Below are 25,519 nucleotides of genomic sequence, written 5' to 3'. Positions count from 1 at the left end.
AATGGTTACAATCCCTGACCTATCCAGGTAAGGTGAGAAACATTATGAAATGGTAGAGGGATGGCCAACAGTACAGGGAAGACACACTGAATTCAGGAATAGTAGTTTCCTATGTTCTTAACCATGTCCTATGTTTTCCATTTCCAGTGTTTAAATTTTTAAAAACTTTAACGTGCTATACTGTATACCCTCCAGTAGTAATGTATAGCTGTGAGAGCTGGACCATAAAGAAGGCTGAGCTCCGAAGAATTGATGCCTTTGAACTGTGGTGCTGGAGAAGACTCTTAAGAGTCCCCTGGACTGCTAGGAGGTCAAACCAGTCAATCTTAAAGGAAATCAACCCTGATTGCTCATTGGAAGGATTGATAGTGAAGCTCAAGCTCAGATACTTTGGTCACCTAATGCGAAGAGAGGACTCTTTGGAAAAGACCCTGATGCTGGGAAAGATTGAAGGCAAAAGGAGAAGAGGACGGCAGAGGATAAGATGGTTAGGGTTAGGGTTAGCAAACTCAGGGAGGCAGTGAAGGACAGGAAGGCCTGGCGCAGTATGGTTCATGGGGTCATGAAGAGTCGGACATGACTTAACGACTGAACAACAACAACAACTGTATACCCACTTTTGCTTTAATATTTTAACTCCTTCATGTCAAATATGTTGTGTATGCCATGTACAAGAAAAAATTCGCAAAGCAGACCTATTATAATGCAAATTCCAGCACTGATTCAGAGGAAACTTTCCCTTTTGAATCTGCATCTTAGATTCATTGGGGAAATTGGAATTGGGCAGGATTACAAACATCTTACTACTAAGTTTGAATGAAACTTATCCACAGAATAGTATACTGTGTTAGTTTATAAAATATCATGGGTAAAAAAAGTACCTAATAAACAGATCTGTACAGAGCAGTCAAAAAAGGATAAAGGGAGCACCTCCAGTCAAACTGTTGAAGCAGCCTTGCCTTTTTAAAGGTTGGGCTGGTTCCCCAAAGCTGCTCCCAGCATAAGAAAAGTAGCTGTGCATGCACATCCTACAGAGAGACAGCTGGAAGCATCCGCTAAAACTGGTGCGTGAGCTTTGTAAGAGATACAGCGACTTTAGCCATTCCAAGAGATGGACTTTGTTTACATTCTCACTCGTTGATGAGCACCTCTTCCAAATGTTTTGCAGAGCCCTGATAATAGAGGACCCCACTCTCCTACCCCCAAGTTTAAGAACATGTATAAATACATCTGATACCAGTATCACTGTCTAGAAAGACGTTTGCATAGATGAACGTAATATATTGGGAACTACTAACGCAAGGATAAGTATCTGAATACAGTACATTATATCCCTGGACATTTTAGATTCCAGACTGAAAAGTGAAGCAGCTGTCTGTATCCTATAGCTAGTTTTGCAGAAATCTGTTAGATTGGAGTGCTATACTTCTGTACTATCCAACTCAAGAGAGTCAGCTTTAATGAAAACTAGCATGAATGCAAATAGTTATTTCTCCAAAGACTCTTTTTTAGAAGAGGAAAAGACAATATGAGATAAAGAGAAGTTTTAAATCTATTAAATAAAATGATTCACAAAATTGTTATTAAAGATTTGCTTTGTAGCAGAAATTCATTGAACTAAACATAAAACCTTTATATCTTTAAGCAAAATTCAGGCACATGATATAACACAGTTTGCATTCATGCTTGTTTTCATTAAAGCTGTCTCTCTTTGACTTTGAACTTCATTTCACTTTGAGGTATAGTGCCCAGGGAATTAAAAAAGAAGATTATGCAAAAATAAAAATGTTGGTGTGTGGTGTGCAAGGAATATTATCCTTGGAATATGAAAAAATAACTGGAAATGATGTGATATTTATTTTCACAACTTTGTTTAAAGTACCACGTTGCTGTAACAGTCACTGAGTTGTGTTGCTACACTTAAAACACTTCACATCAGTGCATTATTTATGATGCTATAAATACACAATGACGCAGGAACGTCAGTTTTCCCTGGCATCTGACAAGAAAAATGGAAAGCGACAGGCTTTGGGGATCTGTTATATGAGTCGTCTGAAAGGTGTAAATAAATGCACTGCTGTAGGCTGCAGTGTGCAACACATAAACATTGCCAAGAATGCCAGAATCATTAACTGAGGGAAAACATGCTGAACAGGAATGAGGCCAGGAGAGGCCAACGCCTGGCTAGTTGAGGTGGTCCAGCTATTGAGTACTATGACTGCAGAGAAACCATATGAGGAGAGAGTAAATAATTTGATCAGTTAAAATTGAAAGGAAGGAACAAAGGCATTAGAGGCCAGCCTTCTTCAATACAGTGATTTCAGCATGTGGGAATTCTGGGAATTAGAATCCCCACATATCTAAGGGGTACCAGGGTGGAAAAAATTGTTATACAGTAGGCTCTAATCATATGCTCACTCCTCTAGAAGTAAATCTAAGCATGAGAAGAGCTTGTTATGATATCTAATCATCATCATCTTATTATAATATATGTTAATATATCTTGTTAATTGTTGATATACATGGAACAGTACAGAGTGCAGCTTAATAGTTAAGAATATCTCAGGACTGGGTGATACTGGCATGAATTAGCCTTGGGTAGAGATATGAAAGAATTCAAACATGAATTCAGCAATGAGCCTCACTGTATTATCTTTAACAGTCATTGAGACGTTTCACACATCACATTGAGCCATGTTTTTCCTAACAGTGGTCTGGTTCACAGATCATTCTAAGCCATGCGGCCCACAATGGTTGGGTTCATGTTTCATGCAGAGGTCAAATCTAACAGTCTATGTGATGGCTTTGTGCAATGTATGCACCCAGTATCTGAGTATCTCAATCACTGTAGTGCAGGTTTACCTTTTGAGTGCATGTCTGACTCAAACAGCATTCCAAATTTGGAGTTGCAGGTGAGGAAGTTAAGACTTAAAAGAAATGCAAAAGTGGGTTGTGACTTTTCCCTGCAGCAACTCCAGCTTCTTCTCCATACCTCTCCTGATCTTTCCAATGAAGGGACCTGCCTTCAGCTGCCTCCAGGACAGACTATGCTGCTTTTGAACTGCTCATCCCCAAATCAGAGCCTGCCTGCCAAACAAGCACCAACTCTGGCATGTTCTGGCCCATAAAATAAGGGAGTTTGTACAGCAATGTTCTAGGACTAAGAAAGAACCAAGTGTGGTAGACTCTTGGAACAGGCCAATTTATTTATCAATTTTGTGTTCCGTGCTTCTCATCAAGACAGCCCAATACTATGTGGTTGATAAAGTTAGGGGGAGAGTGACTGAGTTCAAGCCATGCATGGGGCTTCATGCCCGAGAGGAGACTTGAATCTGGATTGCACAGTTCCAAAGCAGTATTCACCATACCTTGTTATCTGTCTAGTGGCTGAATCATGACATAAAACGGGGGAGTTGGGAACAGAACAAAAATTCCTTGGACCTGAATGGAGAAAGAACCATAATAAATAGGGAAGTGTTTCCATTATGAGTTTTAGAGGTGTCAGCTGGCTCGTGACCTTTAGATGTCCAGTTTTCATGAAAAGGAATGCTAATTTCTAGTCCCTCTAAAAAGATATGAGGCAAACACGTAGTTGTGTCTCTGTGTTTTTATTTTGCAAGATCTGTTTTTCAGTGTTTTAAAAATTGTTTTTATTAAAACAAAAAACAAAAACGTTTGAGACTGGGAAACTGAATTGTGTCAGTCCGGCAAGGTAATCCAGGTCTATAATCCCATGGGCAGGGTGAGGAGAAGAGGTATCGACAATTCTGCAGTGCATGTTAACTTAAAATCCAGTTTCCTTGAACACTGGATTTTTTAAAAGGAAAATGTGGTATAGGAGATTGATTGTGGTTGCAGTACCAAGGACTAGAGAGATGCTTACTACGTATTTATTATATATATATTTATATATATATATTTATTATATATACACACACACACACACACACACACACACACAGTGTTAAGCAAGGCTGATACAAGATTTTATTTTCTTTTTCTCTTGTGTCAAGTTGTCTCACTTTCTTAGAATAGAAAGTGCTCAAAAATCAGTGTTTCTTGTGTATTGTAAATTCTGTTCTAAAGATACCCATTTTTTCTGGGTTACCTAGAGAACAGAGGCCAACAGCGAGCTGCAAGCCAGATGAGGTGGCATTACTAGGAAAATTAAGCCAGGAAGTATTTATTAGATTTAAATTGTGAGGCAGATAAAGTCAGATTCAGCAGGATATTGTGAAGCTGTCAATTTGATAAAAAATGTGGGATTGTCCCCAAATAGCCTATAAATCCTTAAGACGGCTGTATTATATTTTTGCCATGGAACAAAACAGGAAGCAAAGAAGCATACATACAATAAAGATGCAAAGATGTACTGCAGTGGCACATAATATACTGCAGACATTGCAACGTTACACTGTGGCTTTGCCTCTGCCCCTGGCCTGCCCTGGAAACATTCCTCTGGATATCAAGGCAGAAAGCACAACTGAAGGCTGGTGTTCTGTGGTATTCTAAATTTGTTGTTTGTCATGAATGTTTTGAAGACGATGACCATAATTTTAGTAAGTTTGTAAGGTACTTTAATGTGCAAAGTGGCATATAAAACAGACATATGTGATCTTTGCTACAATCCAGAATATTATTTCCGAATTTTGAAATATTAGGTTCTGAGAACAAGCTTTCACAAGCTTTGTGAAGAGTCTAAGTTTGGGGTAAAAAACTTGTAGCATTTTTGCCTGTAATCAAACCAGCGAATTAAACTAGTCTAATGGCCAGTAGCTTTAACCGAGCTTAGCCTGTTAGTCTGCAGTGGAAATCCACGTGCCACATACAAAACTAACTAAACAACCAACTACTGTGTTAATGGCCACCTACAGAATAAAGAAGAGTGGAAACAGAGTATTGTTTCTTTGATAATCATGGAACTGCTGTTAGACATTAATCTAATTTAGAGCATTTTTCTCCTCTACCAGAGTTCTTTAAAGTGGTTTTTGGATGGAAAAGCATGATGACATTTTTCGCACACAAAAACATTCCTAAGTACTTAATGTATTTTTTTTTTTTTTTTAAATGAGCAGATTCAACCAGCCTTCCCAGATCTGGTGTCATCCCAATGTATTAGACTTCACAACCAGTGCTATGCCGTTTAAGGATGAGATAGGAGAACTGTAATCTAACAATTCTTGGATGATTTGAGGAAAGTTTTTGGTCATCCAAAAATGACTATATCTTCAAGGTTTTTGTGTGGCCAAATCAAAACAACTATGGAAAACAATGGCTAGATCCAATTGAAACACATGGGAACTGAACGTGTATATTTAACTTACTGCATTCATTTCAGTGTTACTTAGTTATAACAAAGGTTAGCTCAATTCATACCATAAACTGTCATCCAAGCAGAATGAAAATTGTAGACTTAAGCAGATTGTATGCAGCAGGCACATACATGTGGGGCTGTCATCTTGACTCCTTCCCACCCTCCCCAGTCATAAACTTTCCTGATATGCAGGTTTGCAATCATTATAACATCAGACACTGTGGACAATTATTTCTGATACAGGGTTATAATCTCAGTGCTTGCTTGGTTTATTATACAGTATTAGCAAATCTGGAATACAATAAATACAGAATAGTTTGGGTATATTTGTGCTAAGTGATACCTATTTGGGTTGTAATTAGGATTTAATTAATTAATTAATTTGTATGGGTGCCTGTCTCACCAAGTGCCTCTGGGTGGCAAACAAAATTTAAAAAATAAAAACAATTAAAATAATACAAAAAATAAAATAAATAGCAGCCGAGAATAAATCACCCATCGTAATGACTAAATTAACCATAAAACGAGTCCCTGCACACACTCAGGGCTCCAGGCCCAGCACAGAGCCAGGTCTTTAAGGGCTTACAAAAAACCAGCACGCACAGTCAGGGCTATCCTGATCTCTGGAGGCAGAATGTTCCATGAGGCAGGTGCTACAGCAGAAAAGGCACATCTTCTAGGTCCCGCCAACTGGCATGCCTTAGCCGACATGACCTGAAGCATGCCCACCCACCTGTCTGGATTGGACAGGTAGAAACAACTGGGGAGAGATGGTCCCTCAAGTAACCTGGTCCCAAATGATACCTGCTTGGGTTGTAATTAGGATGTGTGGCTAATTACTGTTTGTGTTTCTTTTCAGTTCAAAACCTGTATCTTCATCACTGAAGGCTTTCTTCACAGGTCATAATGAGTCTGTTTAGTTCTTTTTTCCAAAATATAAGAATCCAAAGTTCAGGATTTTGACAGTGATTTTATGTAGAAAATTTGATAACCTGCACTTATGGCCAATGCGATCCAGAAGCTGAAATGTTAAATCAGATAGGCAGCCTTATATACCAATAGACTATGCTGAGATTAAACCTATGATCTGAATAAAAACCATTTCACTTACCCTGTGAAACCTTAACCATATTTTATTGAATAAAATGTGATTGGCATTTATAACTAAAGCTAAATCATAAATGATGATTTAGAAACCACAATGGCAGAGTTTACTAAAGCAGATCTAAACAAGCCTTATCTACAAAAACTGGACCAAAAGTTTTGCCATGTCCACTCCAGTGGCATTATGAAATCTCTGGACCCGTCCTTTATGACCCCAAGCCAAAGTAGTTCTTTCTGATTACAAAACCTCATTGCTGTCTCTTGGATTAATGCAAACTATGACTGCCATGCAGTTCTTTCTTGGCAGATATGATTTCTTCCAGGCCTTGAGCCACCGGACAATGGTGACATCCATTGTGCTGTCCTGACAACCAAGCCATATTCCGCGTTGGTAACACAACTGGCAAATAGTGATGCTTTTATCGTTTTTATGGACAGGACAGAACTAGTGGTAATCCTGATTTTTAAACACAATTCTAGCATCTTTTCAAAAGAGTGCTAAACCCACCTTTAAAAAACAGAACTAATTTCAAAAGAGTGTTTAACCTGTGTATGAAAGGAGCCTGTGTAAGAGCTGGCAAGTTCTTTGGAAAACATCAGTCAGGCATTACACAGGCAGATCCTTCTGAACAAGCCAGTTGTCCAATCTTTCCTACAGCTGAAGCCAGAATGGCCATAGAGGGCAATGACCAGAGGAGAGGGACCATGCTCACAGCAGCCTAAAGGGGCCAATAGGATTGCAGCCCCGGGCAGATGGATAAGGTATCCATATGTTTAAATGCAACTTTTTAAAAATACACTTACGTCAGTTTTCCTATGAATATTCTAAACAGGATATTCATAGCTTTATGAGAAGTAAGTGATCCAGAAAAATTTCCAGCCATGGAAATTGAATTCTGCACATTCCACTCTTTTTCCAGGAACGTCTTCCAAATTAATACAATATGCAAAAATGCAAGGCCACCCTTAGGTTCACAATATGTAGAAAAGCTTATGAATATAGCAAAGCAGGACTTTGAACTAATGTCAGGGGTCTACAACTTGAGCCATCTGCATGTGCATTTCAAAGTCTTTTTTTGTCTCCTGACCAAAAGTATCACAGTTGGATTTAATACTATTGTTATATCCAGCAATTTTTTAACCATGAGGTCATTTTCCCCCCAAATTAAGTACATATATGGTACTATATAGACGAAATAAGTCTTCATCTTATATGATTAAGAATAATAATATAATAATTTTTACTCACATATAATACTAACATGTAATGTAATGTGGTGGTGGGTTATTTTGCTTAGCATGATGTAGAAAACCCTCTCAGGAAAAAATAATTTATTAACTATAATGGTTAGATCCATGCAAAATATCTCATGGCTTAATGTGATGAATGAACCAGCATGACAGATGCACATTCAACTTTTTCTCAACTCATGAGGACTGCGTTCCTATCTATTTACTTGTCTGTCTATTACCCCAGGGGTATGGAACCTACAGACCTCCTAAAGTTGCTGAAATACAGTTTCAGTAGCCTACAGTTTCAACAGCCAAGTCAGCATGGGCAATAGTGAGGGAAACTAAGAGCTGTACTTCAGCAACATCTAGATCAGTGTTTTCCAACCTTGGCAACTTTAAGATGTATAGCTGAAGTCCATACATCTTAAAGTTGCTGAGGTCGGGAAACACTGATCTAGAGAATCACAGATTCTCCAACTCTTTAAAAGTTAAATATATACCATCTTTTAATAAAATCTCCAAGATAATTTCCAATCATATCAAGATTATTTAATCAATGCTAATATTAATAGTCTACAGTTGAGAAACCTGTTCCATACTGTGTATTGTTCACTATTGGATACACACAGATTGCCTAAACATTCTGCAATCCAACAAATAGAAATAACAGTGCATTATGCTAACCATAAAGTATGTGTACTTTTGTGAACATCAGGTATTTATGCAATAACCAGACTGTTTTTCAATTACTCATAATTTTGGAAATCTGTTCTCCTGGCAATAATAAATATTAATCATTTTTTAAACTAAACTCGTATTATGAACATTCCTTTTTTTAAAAAAACACATGAAAGCAGAAAGATACATTTCAAGAAACTGAAAAAGGGGTAATATTGTGTTCCATATAAGAATGGACTCTGTAACACCCCTGCTCCTAAGCAAAACAAACGGAACAGGATATCACTTGGAGACATTAAAACACACACACATCAATGCATACATAAAATAGGAATTCAAAACAGAACCAGATATCACCTGACAACATTAACACACACACACACACGAAATATGAATACAAAACACACATCCTTCCATTCTCTTACAGTGAGGACCAGAAAAGAATGCAGGAAATGGCTCATGTATTTAGCCTCTAGAGTTGCTTCCAATAATATATTCTTTGCCATGTTGCGGCCACCAAATAGATAGGACTACAATTCCCATAACCTCCAGCAGTGTGTTTAGTGCTTCAATTGCAAATAAAACTGTAGGATTTTTTTATTGTTATGTATGGTTTGTCTTCTGGACGCAAACAATCTGTATCTCTCTTTCTTGCTTTTTAGGTGTAAGATGCCCAGTGTGGAGTTGGGCAGCCTCTAAACTGTATATGGCTACATAGGAGAAGCTGATGTTTGAACTGGAACAAAGTAATAGCCTGAATGGGTATTCTAAATTTTATTTCAATGCTTCAGTGTTCAGTGGAGGTGTGCAGTACAGTATATACAGACTGTAAAACAGGATACTGAATGAAAAGGTACTTATATTTGGTAAGTCAGCAAGGGCCCATATATTCTCCAAATAATGAAAGAAAATATGAGGTAGTTTAAATTCTGGATAAAATTACCCACTAGGCTAATTTGTGTATCCTGTGTGGTATTTTATTTATGTTGACCACCAGGAAGCAGTACATTTCACATACTGTCTCCTAGTGGTTAAAGTAAGTAAAAACATCCCACAAGATGTACATTGTGTAAAAATAGATAAATCCCCTCCTGCAAGAATGTCCGGGGAAGTCACATAAAACATTGTACATGGGTGCCTTACATAATGTAGCATCCATACTTCTGGTGCTCGGAGAGCTTAAGAAAAGATGGACTGTACAGTATATACCATTATGCAAAGACTGAGTTCCTTGGAAAAGGCTCCAATGCTGGGAAAGGTAGAAGGAAAGAGAAAAAGAGGATGACCATCAATAAGGTGGATGGGCTCAGTTACAGTGGCTATGGGCGTGCCATTGGGAGACTTGGTTAGAGACAGATCGTCATGGATAAAATCTATCTGTGTGGTGGCTAAGAATTAACACCAAACTGATGGCACATAATAAATCAGTATACATAATTCTGAAATTAGCTGTACCTGTATATGCCATTCTGATATTACCATTAGCTTACATTTAGTGAATTTCCACACATGCAGTGGGCTTTCCTTTCTCTTCTACCCTTCATACACTTCCAAATCTGAACCAGAGGAGTTCACCAACTTTCAGAATTGCATTTATATGCATTTGTGGGTAAAGAATTTTGAGATAGGAAGAATTCATTTTACTGTTCCATCAGCAGAATGTTATCAGCAACCCTTAAGGGACAAATATTTCAGCTGTACTTTAAATTAGGCTATTTGAGTAAACTGCAACTCTTACTGAATTTGTGCCAGTATTCTAGTTCTGTTCTGTTCTGTTCTATTCCACAACATAATTCAAGAGCATAATTCTCTAGACAGATTAAAAAAGGAAAAATGACAAAATACATTATGTTAAAAAAAGATTAAAACAATACAGTACATAATTTTCAGAATGTTCCTAACAGATAGAACTAAAAAAAAAAAAAAGCATAATGTCTAGCCAATGTGCAAAGAAGCAAATTTTTAAGATCATAGATTACTAATAAAATATTCATCTGGCATCCAAATTATAATAAAGGTGTCTGCAAGACTCTCATGGAAAGCTATAGTGTTTCCCTAGAAAGTTCTCTTGTAGAAGACACTCACCTTATTTTCTTCATTGGGTCAATCAGTATAGAATGTCAGATAAATAGGTTGGCTGAATAGGAAGTCAAGTTTTCCAGGTAACTGAGTGCCAGGCTATGGGAATAAAAAGAGAATGGGTAACTGTGACCTAGCTCTCTCCACCCTGATGGATCAAAGTTGGAATATCAACTTGTTCATTTCCCTCCTCCTCCTCTTCTTAACATTTGTTGTGGAGATAAAGAAATACCAGAAGAGACATGATGTAAGCCCACATGATAATTTAGTAATTATCATGTGGGCTCACATCATGTCTCTTCTGGTTGCTGTCACTTGGATATCCTGTAAATTTCCATGAATGATGCAAAGTGATTACACAACAAAACCATCATGTGGAAGACACTAAGATACAGTAACTAGATGACAATTCCAGCAGGATTTTGTTTTAAAGAATTTAAGAGTTCATGAATCTATTTTGGAGGTGAAATCTATCTATCTATCTATCTATCTATCTATCTATCTATCTATCTATCTATCTATCTATCTATCGTGAACTCTTCCTAAGCAAGTGCCTAACTATTATTAGTGGAATAAATTGAGCAGAACGTAAGTTCTGAAGCTAGGATCTAGTTTGGATCAAGACAAGGAATTGCTTATTTTTAAGCTTAATTCCCCATCTACAAAATGGCTCTCAGGAATATGTATGAGAGGACTTTTTTTCTTTTCTGACCTTTAGATACTCACACACACACACATGCACACATCATGCATTTGTGGACCGCTAGATCAAAGAGGACACAAAAATAATCTAAAATACGAACTAAAAACACATGACAGTAAACTCTGAAGTGCTAAAAATAAGAGATTGTAAAGTGAGCCACACTTCAAAACACTCTGTCAGATTGTAAATTGATCCATGCTTCAAAGCATTTCTCTGCCTCAAAAAGCTTCAGCCTCTTTGACAACATCTTGGGAGAAAAATGGCATTTTGGGGAAAAATGTTTCTGCCATCTTCCTATTAAAGTTTTCAAAAACAAGCATGGAACAGAAAGGTATTATTCAACATCATTTGGCAGGTGCTCAGATGGGCCTGTGTGTGCATTTTCAGTGAAAATGATTAATTATTGATAACCATTCTATTGTTTTGGAAGATCAATGACCTTTGGTTTAATCCTTCAAGATGTATTCATTTATTAATTTACTTATTCCATTTATAGGATTAGTATCTCATTTTGCTACCAGCTTACGATACCTATTTAAATAGCCATATACTTGAAAGAAATCATTGTGATGATTGTGACTGGGTAGAGAGAACCATTTTTTGTGCAGAAATATTTCAGTATCAGATAGTAGGCTGAATTAGGAAAACTTTGGTTACAAAGCAGAAGACAATCTAAACTCTAGATTTTATAAATTAATGTATTTTCATGTATAATTTATGGCTTTGGTCCTATTTCTTCTGTGTCTTTGGAGTGATGAGTGGTAACCCTCTAAATTATATCAGTACAAATCCTATACTATCATTGGAGCCCTCATTTGGGTTCTGTTGGCAAAAAGTAATAGTTTCAAATTAAATATTACCTATTAAGCCTGTGTGAATAAGTCCTAATTGATTTGGATATCTGAGATTTAAGGATTCAAGTGGTGATTCTAGATTTGATGGCAAACCAGTTTAAGGCCCTTTTAAGAATTGATTTTTTAAAAATGATCCATAAGCTATAACAGAGAAACATAAAATACTTGCAGATGTTTCATATTTTGATGAAGTCAGATGAAAATAGCAGGGGTGGTAGATCTTTCAGGGAACCTAAAGCCAAGTTTCAACCAGATATCTTCAATAGTTTCACACAATAAAGTCTTGAAATACTCTTCGTCCACCTCTTTAAGCAAGTAAAGAAGATCCTACTAGGGTTTGCTGGTATATTGGATAGGCAGAACATTTAATGAAGTGATAAAAGGTATTGGCTTGTCATGTCAGTGCCACAAACTATACTGTTCAACTCTCAATCCCACTTCATGTACTCCATGTAAGGATGTAGAGTTGCAGTATGTTGTCTGAAACAACTCCATGTAATCTGTGAAGTACTTTGAAAGGCTACAAAATGTTTTGAAGCCACCTGATCTGATTTATTGCTTAATAGCAGATTTCCTTGTGATTTGGGAATCTGTTCCACTGGGTTGATTACATAATACCTTTCAAGAACTGCTGGGAAACCTTGCCCAGGCAATTACATATACACGCAATTAAACAACATTTATTTTTTTTTTTCTATTGAAAGTATTACTCTGAACAGGCCTAGGCCAGCAATACCAACAAAATGGCACCCACAATCCCTTCTAGGCCATAGACTACTGGCTTAAATTATGGCATAACCACAATATGTTGTCTGCTATTTGTAGCAGGGTTCCAATGAAACAGTGACAAGTAAAATTTTAATGCACTGTAAGATTACACTTCCTGTTAATACCCAGATGTTATGCATGAAATGTCTGTAACTGACTAAAGTAATCTGAAGCTTGAAATTTTGTCTTAACTGACAAGATTATATTTTGCTAAATGGGCTAAACAAGCGGTATAAATAGCTGTGTGTGTGTGTTTACTTCATTAAAAGAGGATGTTTAAATATGACATGATGTATATTTTGCAGATCCACATACTGAAGTGATTTCTCTTCCCAATCTTTTTGCATGCTGAGATTCTTCCGTTTCTTGACTGCTCAGAAAACAATCTGTAATGAATCAGTAAGGAGTTCTGAACAGAGGAAGTCAATGACAATTCCCAAATAGTAAACTTGCTACTGAATGAATGCGTGACCATCCAGGAATAGTCAAGATTTTGTTCAGTTCTGATTTTAAAGCAAACCAGAGCACAGATAAGGAATCATTTTCTGAATCTGCTATCAGAGTTTTCCATTTAAAAAAGGGCCAAAATAAGTATAAATTACATATTTTAGGAGGGGTAAATAATCAAATGTATTTTTTAAATTTTCATGAAGCAAGGAGGAGAAGGAGGAGGAGGAGATTTCAAGCTGATTCAGAAGTATAGATGAAAGCATGCAAACTGACATTAGTCAGAAAAAACTATTTATCTATCCTTAATTCTGATAGATGGATGACTCTTTTAGCAATTAGGAATTTGATATTCTTTTGGCATATATTTCTTAAGTGTTTAGCTCTCATATCAAGGGTTGCTATTGTCAGGCTTCTGTCGAGGGCCACTTTTCATCAGAATATCTTGACTTTCTAGCTCTGCTCCTCTAATCACTTCCTAAGTATAATGGAAAAGATACCTCATATTTTCCTACTGTAGGAAAACGATACATCTGTAGTTTGCATCCAATGTTATAAGCAAATCACAACATAGTCATCAGTGTCTCTGAAGTAATTATGCAAAGGTATCAGCCATAGTCAGTTATTTACTTTTTAACAGTTTAATCAATCAATTAAATTTGCATACATTTGCATAGGACAGTAGCTTTGAAGAGAAAAAAGCATTACGCTTTAACACTTTAAGTTCATTTACTAATCTTCATATACTGACATGCACTGAGATCTTTTATATGATAAATGCATGTTTTAGCATCTCTTGTCTTAAAAAGATGCATTTCCTTTTATGAAAGAATAAAGAGGGAGAAGGCTATACTCTTCCAAAATAAGTAGTTTCTCATTCATGCAGTTTTAATATAACTTACTTAGAGTGAATATTTTAAAATATGTGTCCCAATTAATTGGAATGTTTTTAAATCTGTAACAGAAGTTTCTACTTAATCAGTGTAAGTTACCAAAGTTGCAGCCCTACTTTTGATTATACTACTGAAATCCCAGGAGAATTAGAATTAACTTTTTTTATATTAAAAATAATTATATGACATGCTGCAATAATTTTAAACTATGCAAAGATCCATTTATATTCTTTGCTAGGAATAAAATGCTGAGAAATACATTGTTTTCTGCTAACCAAGAACTTGGTAACATTTTCAAACCTATACAGTGGTACCTCGGGTTACGAATGCTTCTGTTCACGAACTTTTCGGGTGACGACCAGCTCCGGCCGCAAAATTTTGCTTCAGTTCGCGAACTCCGCCTTGGGTTACGAACAGGATATGCGGCCATTTTCCCTCCCGTGACACGGTCCGCAGCCATTTTTCCGCCCCTGACACGTGGTCCGTGGCCATTTTTCCGCCCCTGACACGTGGTCCGCAGCCATTTTCCGCCCCTGACATGTGGTCTGCGGCCATTTTCCGCCCCTGACACGTGGTCCGCGGCCATTTTTCCGCCCCTGACACGTGGTCGTAGGGAGGGAGACTCTCCCTCCAAGCAATAGCCGCCTCCCTGTCCTCCACGCCAGAACGAATTAACGGTAATTACATTGAATCTTATGGGAAAATTTGCTTCGGGTCGCGACCAATTTGGGTCACGACCAGAGTCGCGGAACGAATTAAGTTCGTGAACCGAGGTTCCACTGTATATATATTTATGATGAATTTTGCCCCCCCCATCCCACCATCACTGGAATATGAACTGAAGAAGACAAGTGTTGCCAAAAAGCACACATGGGAAATCTAAAATGTAGCCAGATTTACAAATCTATTGTCAGATAGAGAATTGAATCAAAATGTTCATTAGGCTCTAGGTTATGACTCTAACATGCCCAGGCCAGCAAGCCACTAGATGTCAAATTTTGTGTCAATTACTTTCTATTATTTGTTATTCTTAAAAAAAAAAAAAAAAAGCTGAATTGATTCCATACTATCTATAGCAATGTTTCCTCTGACGGCATATTGATCGGAAAAGTTAGCAAGCAGACTCTGCCTTTCATTTTCATCTTTTCCAGTGGTTTCTTCCATAATGTTTGTCTAATCATTTATTAATATTCATCTGCACAATGGTAGATACAAGGCTTGTGCTTAAAATGACAGGCTATCAGACATGATCTCCCAGCCTATATGTTGAGGCTATTATATAAATGGCCAAAATCATTTTTTTTTGTTGAAATTATGATATAATTGGCCAAAATCAACATCTGGATACGCTTGTGAAGTTCTTCAGGAATTTTCATGTAACTATTTTTCATAAGCCTTCCAAGAGTAAATGAAACTAAACTGGTTGATTAGTGTAGCTTTAGGAAATGGAGAAATAAGTAGAAGTAGATTTAAAGGAGACTCCGAAGCTGGGTATGCTTGTATTCCATAAGTGAATAAATAAATAAGAATAAAGCAGAAAAGAGTAGACAAATATAATTACGTTTTTCTGCAGCCTTGTATCTTCATTTACTACTGTTATAATTCAGTAGATTATCTGTTCCTTAGGAACATCCTGCTTTTGATTTTTAAAAAATTCTTAGTCTTCATATTATTGACAATATGTACTTCAGTGTTCTTTTTTGGTGTTCTTTCCTTTATTGTTTATCTGCTTTTCTTTGTTCTTCTCATTTGGACATTTTCATATTTCGAAGCATATCTCTGTCTTTCTCCCTCTTGTTCTTTTTAATAGATTCCTTAATATTGGCCTGGTTCATATATCCTGCTAAGCTAGTATGTACTTTGGCTTAGCATATTGTGTGAAATCAAATATTGTGGTTTATAAAGCCACTTACTTAGCCTATTGTCAATCTAGCCAAATGTCATGTTTCAACAATAATTATACAAAACATGGTTTAATGTGATGTATGAATTTATATGAATGTATGTCAATAATTTCTTGGATTTGTATTTTTTCAGAATTATGGCATACATTTTTGCTGAGCTTCTATTATTGTGGTTACGACCAACATTTCTGAAGAGATTTGAACTTCTTTGACTTGCCTTTTCAACTTTCTTTTTACCGCTTCTTCTCATTTTTGATAAGTTTCCTGTTTTCAAATCAGATGTGCCTCTGCTACGCTTTTTTAGTAATTTTTCATCTACATATAAATTAAATTGGAAAGCACTGTGGTTATTGTTTCCAGCCTGTTCAAGAAGACAGATATCTTGTGCTAGGTCTTGGGCATCCCTTAGGATTAAGTGAGCCTATGGCTGCTGGGATAAAAAAGTAAATACAGTAATGGCTAATCATCTGATTTTTAAAATATAAAGTCCAGATGCATTTTTTTTTAAAAAAAAACAGCAATTATTATGCAGTTAGCCTCTGGTCTTAAGCAACAGAAGTATATATTTCATGAGATAATGAGCAAAAGTACATAAAAATATAGCAGCTTTATAATAGCAAAATATGAGGTGAAGCATTAGACAAACTGTCATTAGAAGTCAAGTTGAGCAAATGTATTTTTTGATAGCTATATACATAACTTTATTCTTCAGAATCAATCTCTGTGGCCTGAATGGTTACTGTCTGCACTTTCCAAACTACCCCCCCCCCCCCCGCAAAAGGCAGAAAAAGCAGTGTTGATCCATTAGAAAACATTCAAATTAGGAGGAATACCTTTATTAGGGTCTCAGAGGACCTGTAAATTAAATAAATATAAACCACATGAAAAGGATATGTGTTACCTAGAGCAGTAACCCATGGCCAACAGCATCTCTTATGATCAGGCTAAAAAGAGAATGCTCCAAAGGCTAAATTACATTAAATATCACATTGAAGTTGGTACCTTTTTTCAGAGCAGAAGAACTTTGATAGTAAAGGACACCAGGAAACCTACAAGTTATCTACTCACATTTACTTTCCTCTGGCTGAGAAACCCATTTTTTAAGGCCAGGCACAATGTGCTACCACTGGTGTTAGGACAGGCCAGATTTGCCAAAATTCCCTGAATAGAGTGTACCTGCCATGTGATTCTGGGAAATGAAAACAATTCATCAATTTTAATACAGATTTCTAACCAAATTTCTGTGCATATTTGAAGCTGAATGCCAACACAAATTAATTCTTTGAAAAAATGCACCAAAGCCACAGAGGATCAGGAGAAAATACTATTTTCCTGCCTCCTTTCTTCAGTTTTCTACCTGTTAATTCAAGCCCTTTCAATAGTTAAAAATGGTTTAATTAATCCCTGCAACAAAAATATTTTTTTAAAAAATCCAATCTGAATGTTCATTTCAATGGAAAACAGTTTCATTTCTTAATTTTTTTACTGATTAAATGTCAAGGCAGCTTTCATAGAAGTTGCAGACCACCCTGGTGAACTGGAGCTGATTGATGCAGGATTACAGGGTGTTTCTGCTGGCACTGGGGCTGTAACAGATCAGTGTAATTCATCTTTTATCTTACATGAAAACCCTCTATGGGAATATTGTGTGGTCCACCACGGTGTTTTATGGATCTAAAAATAGCACCGGGCAAAACTTTACTACCTGTGGAGGATGCAAAATTTCTGGAAGCCAACCCACCTTCCCAAGACTAGACAGATCTAAAATGCTTATTCGTCTTTAAATTGGTTCAGATCATTCTCATTGCTATCCTCCTAAAGAGCCTCTCCATGAAGTAACTTTGACTCCACAGCTTCAGGACATAACAGCTCTAATATGAGGTCTCACATCTTCTTTCGTCCTAATCTCTTGGCTCTTTGCCAACATCATTATACAGTGGTAGTGTCTTATGCATTAGAAGCCAGAAAGGTTTCCTGGCAGCAGGCTGTTCAACACACAGGCAGTGAAAGTTCAGATCCCAGAGTTCCCCGTGCAACATTATTACAGGGCTGATGAACTTTTTAGATGCCCAGCGCATGTCTCTAGATGGGTAGTATATGTTTAACACTCTCTGACTTCTTTCAAATAAACTAGATGCTTTAGTCTTATAGACTTTATCCAAATATACAAGTCAGGACAAGAATTAATTTCTATTCAACAAGCCAGATCAGATCCTTTTTTTCCTAACCTGGTGCTATTGGCACCAGATAAATATATCCACAGCACAGACTAAAGATGGAAAGCAATTCTAACACAAAAATATCTGGGAACAGATTTGGAGATTTTATCTCAGATGAACCCATGATGGGATGAATGAGTCACTAAAAAGTTTTGAGTAACATTCATCCTTCAAACAAACAAACAAACAAACAAACAAACAAACAAACAAATGAAACGAAGGATTGCATTTATTTTTAATGCTTATAGACACTTTATAGAGAAACTTCTTTAGCACTTCCTATAGCAATCAAGTACTGAAGCAAGATGATGAATCACATAGTCCTTTTATGAAATATTAGAGAGAGATTGTATGAATTGCACTTTTTCAGGATTTCTAGGAAAGCTCACAACTTAATAGGCAATATATCTTGCCAAAAAAAAAAAATAGGATGGGGAATTCACAATTTCTCAACTCCCTATTTATGTCCTCTAGAATCTTTCCTCTCTAGACAAGAGAGAGGAAATTTAGTTTCTTTTCATTATCTACCAATCTTCAAACTCATGGTAGTTTACAACATGTAGAATCTGTAAAAACAAAGCTTAAAACTCTCTCCTCCCCAAACCACACAAACCCTGGCTTTTGAGCAGTTCCCTCATAACTTATCCTTCAAATATCTTGTGGAAAAGCTCTATTACATTATACGGGAGGGTGCAACTGAGCCTCTAGAAGCAAAGTGTGCCATAGGGGAGGAACACAGCATAAGAAAACAGTGCTATGCTGTCACCTCCCTCTTCAGACCTCATTTGTGGAAAAATGCCCTTTTGGGCTGAATATACCAGCTGGATCATTTGTTCCCAAAGCAAGTAGTCCTGCAGATACCAAAATGTCAAGCCGCAAAATAATTGTATTCAGCAGCCTACTTAACATAGCGAAAACTGTTTTGTATGAAAATCAGCTGTACACCTGTATCCCGATGAAGAAAACTTCACAAAAAAGAAGAAAAAACTTTGATGTCTTCAAATTTATCATTGCTGGACTCCCTAAGTTAATATAATACAATTTCTTCCTGGGGAAGGAAGTCATTTGATATCAATACACAGTGAATCTTTGTTTTACCAGACATTGGTGCAATGGACTTCACATGCAGCAGACCAAATTTCTGATGTAGTTTTTTTGTTATTTGAAAAATAACAATGCCATTGTGCAAATGATTGATATCATTATGCAAGTTATATGCATTGATACAAATGATGCAAATTCCTGCAATTCCCTATTCTCCAGTTCAATAATCGACCTACCTTCCCTCCAATTAGTGAGTTTTTGGTGTATTACATACAATTTGTGGAAGTTAGTTCTCGCATTGTCAAAAGTAAACAACCCTATACTAGACCAGGTAATTTTCAAAACAAGCAACAGACATAAATTTTATCTCCCATCCAAAACAGAATGGTTTCTAGCTCTTTACATATAGCAGGTGGGAAAAAGAGTCACAATAAATCTGAACTGTTTTAAATATTTGATTTGACAGCTCACATTTGATACCTAGCAGTCAGGGAAATTCATTTAAGCTGCCTCATCACAAGTTCCTGAATTATTGTGTGCCAGTTTCACTAGTTCCAATCTAGTCTGCTCGAAGAAGCCCAACACAAATGAATTCAGCTGTGAACTGACTATTTTTATGTATAAAATCTAACTTTTTCAAAGTTAAAAGTAATTCCAAGGAGTAATAAAAGCTGATCATTTTGAAGACACACATGTTCAAGTTCAGAGAATAATTATATTCATCATGGTTCTTACTACAAGGAGAAAAGTGAAATATTCTCATAATTACTTTATAACTCACATGTTAACTCACTATATATGGTGTGAGAGTGATTCTCTGAATTTAGTTAATGTTTTTTGAATATACACACCTATAATTACTGAATCATCATTAAAATTACCTCATTGGGTCAATATCTTTTCCTGATACTTTGCATAAAGTCACATAAATTAAAGGCACTTTAATACCTATTTTGTTTCCACATTTTTATTTAATCAATACTATATATAACCATTTTAATTGTATGTTTGATGACAATGAGATTAATAAATGGGTAAGAGTGGGTTTATATTTATAAACAGTAAAATCCATGGGAAAATTCATGAAAATTTGACTTTCATTCATATACAATTCCCAGCAGCATCCACTGAGGGAATTGGGAGGTCAAAACAGATTGTGCGGTGGTTGTGGTAGGGTGATCCAATCCTGGCCCCTTTTGTACATATATCAACATTGCACACCCACACAAAGGATGGGTTTAGATTGCTTGGTATATCTGCCATCTTGCCTGTTTTGGCCTCCCTTTCTGATAATTCCGGTGCAATTCCATTAAATTTGTTCAGTCAGAAGTTATGACTTCTCCAAACCTTAAAAAAAAACAACCCATATCTCCCCATGTATGATATACATGGAACATCTAGGTGTATTTTTATGTTATAATTCCAGAGGATGATGCTTTGCCATACAAACGTATAGATTACAATGAAGTACTGACCAGAAATTTAGTTGGTGGGGGATTTTTTTTTTAATACTCTCTAGATGGAGAAGCTAGATAATTGTGAAAACAATGGATAGTCCTATCTAAAGTTTTGTTTTGTTCTTAGCCCTATCTGACATTTGTATTAAGGTGCTAAAGTGAGAACACTGAATGTTGGTCAACTGAATAATTTTTCTGTTGCTATTTGTGTCAGCTTTGCAAAGAACCGGTGTATTACACTGGCACAGCCATTGTGTTTTTAATCACAGAGAACTTGTTTACTCCAACATAAAAGGAATTCATACCATTATTAAATGATCTGGTCCCCAAACCACTTTCATTTCATAAGGTGAATTCCACTCCCAGACACGGAATCCAGAAATCCCCAATAGAGCTAGTTTCCATGTACAAAAGGAAGGAATTATTTTCCTATTGATTTTTTTAAAACTGGAAAAACTGTAAATGCAAAGACCACACTTTGGAGGGATGGTAAGTCATTCAATTTCTACAGGAAGGATGACAACTAATGCCAAATCGGTATCCAGTTACTTTTGAGTTTTCCCTGAATCTAATCGGAATGAAAAGTTGAGGTTTTATCATAAAGGGAGCACACTGAATACTGTGTGGATTGCAATCCTGAAGAATGACACAACATCTGTTTTTATTCTTCATTCCTGTAGAATCCTTCCAGTTGATAATTTGGATTGGAACCAGATTGGTTGTTTTCATAGGTCCTTTTCTTCCCAGCTCAGATACAACAAACCTCCCCTGTGGGTCTAACGGTTTGTGTTCTGAATTTGTGGTTTACATGGCAAGAATTTTCTGTATTATATTGCTAACATATTATCCATCTTGAAGAAAGTAGAATGAGATACGCCTTATGTAAAGACTTCCCCAGTTTTAAGCTCACTGGACAACAAATGCTTTTATAAAAAGATAGGAGCAAATACCCAATGTCCTTTTATTCTCTCCTGTCTTCTCTTCACATTCACACACCTTCAAATGCAACATCTTAAAAAGAACTTACCTGAATTTCTCAGGTATCAAAACTCTTGATTATGGACTCTTCCTTTAAATAATTTGGAGTCAGTAGCACTAACTGATGAAGAAAAAGCTTTAGGAGGAATGACAGATGTTGTAGGAATCACAGGCAGATATTGCAGAGTCAGCCAGCTCTGGTGGAAGAAGTTTACATGCAAAAAAATATTAGTGGCAAGTCACTGATGCTCAGAACAATTCCCTTTACATCATCACAAGAAACCATCAGCCCTTCATGCTGGCTGTATTCTCATAGCACTCTAAGACCTAGAACCAGGTTAACAAAATACAAAGCTTGTGTTCACATATTATACACACACACATTATACACACATACACGCATGCATGCATACATGCATGCATGACTGGAATCCAACAATATGCTAATATACTACACTATGTAATCCCTCTTTAACCTAGTCTAGAAATTTGCACCAATATGCGTACATAAACGTTCAGAGATTTCAAGCAACTTGATACTAAAGTGAGCACTTTTTTGTTCTGAAGAGGTATTAACCACCTTAATGAAAACTCAGAAATGAAGCCCAAGTTACAAAACATTGGTGCTTCTAGACATTTTTACATGTAATCATTCTGTTGCATTTACAGAATTTACAGGGTTAAAATATTGTAGCTTTGTTCTTTCATAATCCCTTTTATTTTTCCTATTTCCTCTTACAACTTTTTGTTATTCTACTCCATCAAAAAAAGGATGGGGGGAGGAGGATAAGAAAAAGATGGAATACTGCAAAGTGTATTTGTCTAATGGTCAAATGAACTCGGAAATATTCACAACCATGTCTGGTCCTGGAGCAGGCCCTTACACTGTTAAAATTTTCTTCTCCTTCTCTCTCTTTCTCTGTCTCTCTCTCAAATTTTTAAGGTGACCCACTCACTAATATTCTGGGTGGACTAATTAATCTTATTTTATTCTAGAAATCAACATTTTCCCAACATAGGTAGATAAATCGTGCTTATTATGCTATGTCTAAATAACTTCTTCTCATCCCAATGGAAATGAATTTTAGGGAACATCCTATCAATGTATCGTAAACCTCCCAGTCAGTGGTAGACAGGATTCCATAGTGCTGCTTTGCCCCCTGCAAACCTACTTGGTTCCATTTGGAAAACTTACGGATCAATTGTGTAAGTGATTTTTTTGGTCTGAATTTCCCATTACTGTTAATACCCATTTCATCAGAATTTGTGTTAGCAATGTTGTAAGATGTGGTGTAGACAGCTTTCTGGCTGTCCTTGCAATATTTAGCACAACGCTTATTAGATCTGTTCCAATCCATTCAAGAGGCCAAGTGCCAGAAAAGGTGTTAACAGCCAGCAGTCTGTCTGCATCAAACCCTACCTCAATTTAGCTTTCCAACTGTGGAAAACTAGTCACATTTTTTTAAAGTTTCATATTGAAAGAAAAGATGATGAGAGCTGAATTTAACTCAGAATTCAAGAGTTTTATTTATATCAAAAGTGATTTTTACAAAGTTGTAAATAAATTACACATGGAATTCATGACTTGTCATGAGACATACATTGCCTGTGGAGCAGTTAACCATTTCCCAGCTGGGATTTATGAATTAAGAATCTAGTCAATTTTTTAAATTGAAACTTTAAAAAAAAGTTAAAAACTAATACAAGCTAATATAAAGTAAGGAGAAAAAAGAAAAAGGAAGAAAGCAAAGAGAAAGCAAAAAGTTGAAGAAAGAAAAAAGATACAAAGAAGTGGTTTCCGATATTTTTCACAGCAGTCATAAATACAATTATATTTTAACCTCACTCTCTAAAGTTACATAATAATACTCTTTTTTATATAATTATCCTGTGTAATCATCAAAGCCATAAATCACAAGTTAATTTTTTTTTCATTTTTATGCAAAAACTCCATAAGAAGTTTCCAGTCACCAATAAATGTAGATAGTGTCTTTTCCCTAATCAAAGAAGTTAATTTATCCATCTCACCAAGATCTGTCAATTTCACCAACCATTCCTCCATAGTGGGTAGCGTTGAATCTTTCTATATCTGTGCATATAATAATCTTGCTGCAGTAATCATATACTGAAATAATCTTCCATGGCTTTTTTCTAACTGTTTATCCATTTGTCCTACAACGAGAAGTTCTGGCTTCAATTGAATATTAAACTTTAACATTCTGTGTATCAAAGTATGTATTTGAATCCAAATTTTTAAATCTTTTTTACATATCCACCAAGCACGATAAAATGTCCCTTCATGTTGTTCACATTTCCAACATACATTTGAAGTGTCTTTATACATTCTAGATAATTTATCTGGTGTCATATACCAATGACACATCATTTTATAAAAATTCTCTTTAATATCATAATACAATATAACTTTCAACCCTTTTAACCACATATTTTCCCATTGGTCCATCTGTATATTATAACCAAAATTCTTAGCTCACCTTATCATACATTCTTTAACCTCTGTTTCAAATTTTAACAAAAGTTTATATATTTTAGCAATTACACGTTCCTCATCAGTACACAACTGTATTTCAAATTCTGTCTTACTTTGCTGCATACCATAAATATTTTTGTCAATTTTGAATCTTTCTCATGACTATAAATGGGGAAAGAAGTTTCATTAAAAAAAAAAAGACTCTAGTCAAATTTTAATCTATAGACGTGGATGACCTACTTCTTTGCTATTCTGTTTTGAGCTCTAATTTGAACATTCAGATTTATATTCAGTTTCTGCTGATCTCTTAGTGCCAAATTCTTGAGTTACTTTATTTTTGTGATATGCTTACGGCTGCTATAGAGACAGAAAAGATATTTTTCCTATTTTATACTTCTTTTGTTAGAATCACTTGTCAGGATTTGACTTGGGAAAGAGGGGTTCACTATTGGGACACCCCTGAGCAATAGGATTTGATCATGACATCAAAATTTGGTAGAAAAGCTTTTGTGAAGCACCTTTTAAAAATATATTTAATAACAGGTATTTTAAGCTTATAGGCGGCTTAATAACTGTTTTTAAAATGCAAATGAAACATTCCAAAATTGAAAAAGGCAAGTTGAACGTTTCAGCCTCACATATCCATATCACCATATTATCACCTTTGCTCCATGGTCTTTGAAGGCTTAAAAAAATGTTGAACTTTAGAGATGGCAATTTTTTTTTTTTTAACTAGTGTATTAAGAAGTACTACAAAGCTGTATCCAATAAAAACATCTCAAGTCATGCATGATGGTGTCCTGACTTTTCAAAATGGTTTCTCTGTGGAAAAATCTCTGGTATGATAAAATGCACTCCTCTGAAAGAAAGCTTTAACTGGCCAACATACTAAATAAGATCTATGAGGTAGATATCATATTCCCCACAGTTCTCCCTGATCCTGTCCAGGGCATTTATACTATGGAGGGTTCCTTACAGTTCCATTTCTAAGATATCTTTGTCTGAGTTTAGGTACATGAATTCATTTTCAGGTTGCAGTCTCAGTTACATCTCATTCTAGGATTTAGTTATGTGTATAGTTTAGATAACTTGGTGGGGGAGAGGGTTGATTTTACACTGACTACTCTTCAAGTTGTTATGGGCACCTCTACATTAGTTTTCTGCACTATACTTTTGTGATACACTTATCATTTCTGTTTGAAATGATTTATTTCAAATCATTATTGGTTCTGAGCAGATTTATTTCTGGTTCAGTAGCAATGCTTTCAGAATTTCAGTGAAACTTATTTCCCATTAGCAACGCTGAAGCTCTGCATCATTTTGGTGTCAACTGTTTCACCAACATTTTATTTG

Source organism: Python bivittatus, unplaced genomic scaffold (assembly GCF_059951505.1).
Source record: "Python bivittatus isolate LINGU-HERP-01145 unplaced genomic scaffold, Pbiv_v1 ctg000070_np1212, whole genome shotgun sequence".
Classification (NCBI taxonomy): Eukaryota; Metazoa; Chordata; class Lepidosauria; order Squamata; family Pythonidae; genus Python; species Python bivittatus.
This window is presented reverse-complemented; position numbering follows the sequence as displayed.